This window comes from Drosophila eugracilis, unplaced genomic scaffold (assembly GCF_018153835.1).
Source record: "Drosophila eugracilis isolate 14026-0451.02 unplaced genomic scaffold, ASM1815383v1 contig_1890, whole genome shotgun sequence".
Taxonomy (NCBI): domain Eukaryota; kingdom Metazoa; phylum Arthropoda; class Insecta; order Diptera; family Drosophilidae; genus Drosophila; species Drosophila eugracilis.
In genome coordinates this window covers 115,862-122,724 of record NW_024572744.1, presented here as the reverse complement: position 1 = coordinate 122,724, position 6,863 = coordinate 115,862, and positions in this window count along the sequence as shown.

Here is a 6,863-nt window from a genome sequence, read left to right as displayed (position 1 = left end):
TAGTTGTCGTAGTTTTTGTTGCCTTTGTAACTGAAGTAATGGCAGTAGCTGTGGTTGTTGTTGGTTCAGCTTGCGATGAGAGAATCGGCTGGAGAGCCGACGACATCGTAGACGCAGTTGTTGTTGTATTTGCAGAAACGGTAGTTACCGATGACACCGTAGAAGAGATTGCCCAAACTGCCAGCAGTGCATCGATCGGGGAGAGGGGGGAAGGGCATTGTGAGCTCCAAGACTGAGTAACGGCAACGCTGCTTGGGGCTAGGAGTCGGGGCGACAGAGAGCGGACGTCTTCGGTTGCGGTCAAAGACATTGCACTACTTTTTGGCTCCGGAGAGACATACGAAAAGTAAGCGTTGTTTCGAGCAACAGAGAGTCGGCCTTGTCTTGTTGCTCTTGTTGTCTTTCGCGGCTTTGAGTCGTTTGTTTTCCGGGTGCACTTGTTATTGGCTTGGTTGCTGGCATTTGTTCAGTTTTCCTTATTACTGGTTTTTTGTGGTTTAAATGTTAAGTTTGCAGGGAATCAAAACCCTTGCTATTTGGCATCGCTGCCAGTGTCCTTTCGCTTTTATTTTAATATTTTTACCGTTTGTTACTACTCTTACGAACACACTGTAAGAGCGCTGAAAAAAACACGTCTGCACTGGGCAAAGTACACTCTTCACTCAGGAGGATTTTATGGTGCCCCAAATGCGAATCGTTTTTCTTATATCTAGCCACGCCCACCCTAACGCCCACAAAACATGGAAAAACAAACAAGCAAAAATCTCGGGACCTAAATGAGCTTGAAAGTTAGGTTTAAGAATACTTATTTAAGAGATGCCACTGCAACTTGCCACAAATCACGAAAATCTAAGTCTCAGCAACTATTAGAGCAAGAAAGCTGAAACTCACTATGTATAATCTTGGGATGCCAGCGCATCTTATGGTGGTACCATTATCCGGCCACATCCACTCTTACGCTCACCAAGCGCAAAAGAATGTTTTCGCATTTTTTAGAAAAGGTGATGTCTCAGTAACTATAAGTGGTAGAAAGTTGGGATTAAGCACTTAGGTTTTTATGATGCGAATAGTTTTGTTTCCATCTAGCCACGCCCACCCTAACGCCCACAAAACATGGAAAAACAAACAAGCAAAAATCTCGGGACCTAAATGAGCTTGAAAGTTAGGCTTAAGAATACTTATTTAAGAGATGCCACTGCAACTTGCCACAAATCAGGAAAATCTAAGTCTCAGCAACTATTAGAGCAAGAAAGCTGAAACTCACTATGTATAATCTTGAGATGCCAGCGCATCTTATGGTGGTACCATTATCCGGCCCCACCCACTCTTACGCCGAGCAAACTCGAAAGAATGTTTTCGCATTTTGTAGAAAAGATGATGTCTCAGTAACTATAAGTGGTAGAAAGTTGGGATTAAGCACGTAGGTTTCTATGATACGAATAGCTTTGTTTGCATCTAGCCACGCCCACTCTAACGCCCACAAGACTAGGAAAAACAAACATGAAAAATCTCGAGACCTAAATGAGCTTGAAAGTTAGGCTTAAGAATACGTATTTAAGAGATACCACTGGAACTTGCCACGAGTTTTCATCCGGCCACGTCTACTCCAACGCCCACAAATCACGAAAATCTAAATCTCAGGAACTATTAGAGCAAGAAAGCTGAAACTCACTATGTATAATCTTAGGATGCCAGCGCATCTTGTATTGGTGCCATTATCTGGCCCCACCCACTCTTACGCCCACCAAGCTCGAAAGAATGTTTTCGCATTTTGTAGAAAAGATGATGTCTCCGTAACTATAAGCTCGAAAGAATGTTTTCGCATTTTGTAGAAAAGATGATGTCTCAGTAACTATAAGTGGTAGAAAGTTGGGATTAAGCACGTAGGTTTTTATGATGCGAATAGTTTTGTTTCCATCTAGCCACGCCCACCCTAACGCCCACAAGACTAGGAAAAACAAACATGCAATAATCTCGAGACCTAAATGAGCTTGAAAGTTAGGCTTAAGAATACGTATTAAAGAGATGCCACTGGAACTTGCCACGAGTTTTCATCCGGTCACGTCTACTCCAACGCCCACAAATCACGAAAATATAAATCTCAGGAACTATTAGAGCAAGAAAGCTGAAATTCACTATGTATAATCTTGGGATGCCAGCGCATCTTATGGTGGTACCATTATCCGGCCCCACCCACTCTTACGCCCGCCAAGCTCGAAATACGGTTTTCCCATTTTGTAGAAAAGCTGATATCTCAGTACCTATAAGTGATAGAAAGTTGGGATTAAGCATGTAGATTTTTATGATGCCCCAAATGCGAATGGATTTTCTTACATCTAGCCACGCCACCCTAAAATTCGATGAAATCTCGGGAACCATTAGAGCAAGAAAGTTAAAATTTACTATGTTTATTCTTGGGATGCCAGCGCATCTTATGGTGGTACCATTATCCGGCCCCACCCACTTTTACGCCCACCAAGCTCGAAAGAATGTTTTCGCATTTTGTAGAAAAGATGATGTCTCCGTAACTATAAGCTCGAAAGAATGTTTTCGCATTTTGTAGAAGAGATGATGTCTCAGTAACTATAAGTGGTAGAAAGTTGGGATTAAGCACGTAGGTTTTTATGATGCGAATAGTTTTGTTTCCATCTAGCCACGCCCACCCTAACGCCCACAAGACTTGGAAAAACAAACATGCAAAAATCTCGGAACCTAAAAGAGCTTAAAATTTAGACTTAAGAATACTTATTTAAGAGATGCTACTGGAACTTGCCACGAGTTTTCATCCGGCCACGTCTACTCCAACGCCCACAAATCACGAAAATCTAAATCTCAGGAACTATTAGAGCCAGAAAGCTGAAACTCACTATGTATAATCTTGGGATGCCAGCGCATCTTATGGTGGTACCATTATCCGGCCCCACCCACTCTTACCCCCACCAAGCTCGAAAGAATGTTTTCGCATTTTGTAGAAAAGATGATGTCCCAGTAACTATAAGTGGTTGAAAGTTGGGATTAAGCACTTAGGTTTTTATGATGCGAATAGTTTTGTTTCCATCTAGCCACGCCCACCATAACGCCCACAAGACTTGGAAAAACAAACGTGCAAAAATCTCGGGACCTAAATGAGCTTGAAAGTTAGGCTTAAGAATACTTATTTAGGAGATGCCACTGGAACTTGACACGAGTTTTCACCCGGCCACGTCTACTCCAACGCCCACAAATCACGAAAATCTAAATCTCAGGAACTATTAGAGCAAGAAAGCTGAAACTCACTATGTATAATCTTGGGATGCCAGCGCATCTTATGGTGGTACTATTATCTCGCCCCACCCACTCTTACGCCCAACAAGCTCGAACTGTTTTCGCATTTTGTAGAAAAGATGATGTCTCAGTAACTATAAGTGATAGAAAGTTGGGATTAAGCATGTAGATTTTTATGATGCCCCAAATGCGAATGGGTTTTCTTACATCTAGCCACGCCCACCCTAACGCCAAAAAAACCGGAAAACCAAAAATGAAAAAATCCCGGGACCTAAAAGCGCTAGAAAGTTAGGCTTAAGAATAAGTATTTAAAATTATTTATTTGTGCAGTTTATATATTTTATAAGAGAAATTTGCGCACATTATGACAACAATGACATTGGCAGTGGAATCCACTGTTTTTATATCCAAAGACATTTTTGAAGGTGGTACATATACCTTTATGTTATAAGTTGGAAGTTGGTCCGCGTCAGCTGGTCGTCGCCGGCTTGGCTATGCTGACGCTCCCTCGAAGGCGCAGGTGGCGGTCGTGCCTCCCACGCTTTGTATCTGATTCTTTTGTCCTGGCCCCTATGGGCTCAGGCGGTGCTGGTGCTGGCTTCGCACAGGCAGCTTCTCCCACGGAGGTGTAAGGGCGGATGGCCTCTCACACTAGTTGTTTTTTCCTGTGCATGTGTATTTACAGTGCACACTGCTTAGTGGCTCTGGGCAGTCGGCGGGGCAGCGGTCTTTCCTCCTCTGTAGTTCCTTAGGTGATCGAGGTTTATTATTTGTTTTGGTCGCCATGAAATGTTTACATGGCAGGATCGCCATGAAATATAAAACAGACTTGTTGTACTCGGTTTTATTCTATATTTCAGGGAGCAGCAATGGTGCCGCTCCAAGGCTTGATTTGATTGTGTTCTTACAATATTCTTTAAAGTTTAATTAAGGCTAAGTCTCGTTTCTTCGCTGCTTGCAGTACGGCTATCTATGTACTTATGTATATAAGAGGAGCTCGAGGGGTAAGCACATGCGGTCCGTTCATGCAATTATGCCGACGCTAGCACTTTCTGCGAGTGGCCTAAGCCATAGCGATCGGTTCATATTTCGGCCACTTGGGGTTTATGACCGGGACCATGAATTATGTAAACACTGCAACAAAGTCTTACAGTGCGTACCCTTTAAGAACTCAGTACAGTGGGTATTCAATATTAATGCATAGTACAACTGCAACTTGCCATGAGTTTTCATCCGGCCATGCCTACTCAAACGCTCACAAATCACGACGAATTTAAATCGCTGAAATCTTGGGAACCATTAGAGCTAGAAAGTTGAAATTCACTATGTGTAATATTGGGATGCCAGCCCATCTTATGGTGGTACCATTATCCGGCCCCACCCACTCTTACGCGCACCAAGCTCGAAAGAAGGTATTCGCTTTTTGTAGAATAGAGGATGTCTCAGTTTATATAAGTGATAGAAATTTGGGATTAAGCATGAAGGTTTTTATAACGCCCCAAATGCGAATGACTTTTCTTCTATCTAGTCACGGCCACCCTAACGCCCACACGACTCGGAAAACTAAACATGCAAAAACCTAAATGAGCTTAAAGGTAGGCTTAAGAATACGTACCAAAGAGATGCCACTGAAACGTGCCACAAGTTTTCATCCGGCCACTTCTACTCCAACGCTTACAAATCACGAAAAACTCAAATCGCTGAAATCTCAGGAACTATTAGAGCAAGAAAGTTGAAATTCACTATGTGTAATCTTGGGATGCCAGCCCATCTTATGGTGGTACCATTATGCGGCCCACCTACTTTTACGTCCGCCAAGCTCGAAAAAAGGTTTTCGCATTTTGTAGAAAAGATGTTGTCTATAAGTTATAGAAAGTTGGGATTAAGCATGTAGATTTTTATGATGCCCCAAATGCGAATGGTTTTTCTTCCATCTATCCACGCTCACCCTAACGCCCACAAAACCCGGAAAACCGAAAATGAAAAAATTTCGGGACCTAAAAGAGCTATAAAGTTAGGCTTAAGAATACGGCCACGCCTACTCTATCGCCGACAAATCAAGTGTGTGTAATGTGTAATCATAGCTCATCTTATGGTGCTACCATTATCCGGCCACATCCATGCCAACCATGCTAAAAAGACTCTTATAAAACTCTGTAAGTGATCAAAGGTTGGGATTAAGCATGTAGGATTTAATTTTTTTATTTATATTTTTTTTTTTTATTACTTTGCTATTTATTTTATTGAATCTTCTCCCTTTGGAGACTAACAATAAGTGTATCAAATCTTAAACCTAATTACTCTAACTAACTGTCATATGACTGATATTGTGCTATAGGGGGCCCGAAAGTTATTGCTGGCTGTGCAGGTCGTTGCATTGTAGACGGGATCGGCTGGGAACCAGGCTGCTTGCGAGGCGATTGGGGTGCATAGAGAGTTTTTCATTGTAGGACGCTTTTTTTTTGTCTATTTTATCTTTTACGGTAAGAATGCCTAGGTCCCTGTAGATGCTAAGATTGCGAGTATACCATGGTGCCCCAGTGATAATTCGGAGACCTTGTATTCCAGACGCAGGGGTGAACGGGCGTTAAGAATCCAGTGGAGGCTGTTGGCTTTCAGTTTTAGGTGTTCTTTTTTGCATTGGATGTGTCTTCTCCAGGTTAGTCGTCTGTCAAGGTGGTCGCCGAGGTACGTTACATCATTAACTTGGGGAATCTGCGTGTTATTTAATGATAGTGGAGTTCTTTTTGGTTGGTGTTCTTTTTTGCATTGGATGTGTCTTCTCCAGGTTAGTCGTCTGTCAAGGTGGACGCAGAGGTACGTTACATCATTAACTTGGGGAATCTGCGTGTTATTTAATGATAGTGGAGGGCAAGTTTGCCTGTTTAGGGTAAACGTTATGTGTTTACATTTTTGTTCATTTATTTTAATCCGCCAATCAGATAGCCTCCTCTCTACTACGAGGAGGTGATTTGCTAGCTGTGTGGTGGCTCTGCCTGGGCACCCCGAGCGACTTAGAATTGCGGTGTCGTCAGCGAACGTAGATGTTGTTAGCTGCTCATTTGTGGGAATATAGGAGGAACAGATTAGGCCCTATCGCGCTTCCTTGCGGGACTCCAGCTTTGATAATGTAGTCGCCGGATGTTGCTGTGTTGCACGTTACTGCGAAGGTTCTGTTGTATAAATACGACTCAAGAAGCTTATGAGTGTATCCAGGAAGGTGTGTTTTAATTTTGTGAATGATACCATCTAGCCATACTCGATCAAAGGCTTGACATACATCGAGGAATATTGCGCTGCAGTATTCCCGATGCTCAAAGGCTGTGCGAATTTCTGATGTTATTCTGTTTACCTGTTCAATTGTTCCATGGTTTTGTCGGAAGCCAAATTGATGAGCAGGGATAACATTCTGTGCTTCTAGATATGGTATTATGCGAGTTAGAAGACATTTTTCGAACAATTTAGGCAGATACCACAATAGACTGATTGGTCTGGATTTATTAAGACATTGTTTTGACGACGGTGAGCTGTTGGTTTGCCAAGCACATCGCAAGCACAGATGGCATCATCGTTTCTGAAAAATTTAGGGCGAGCACGAC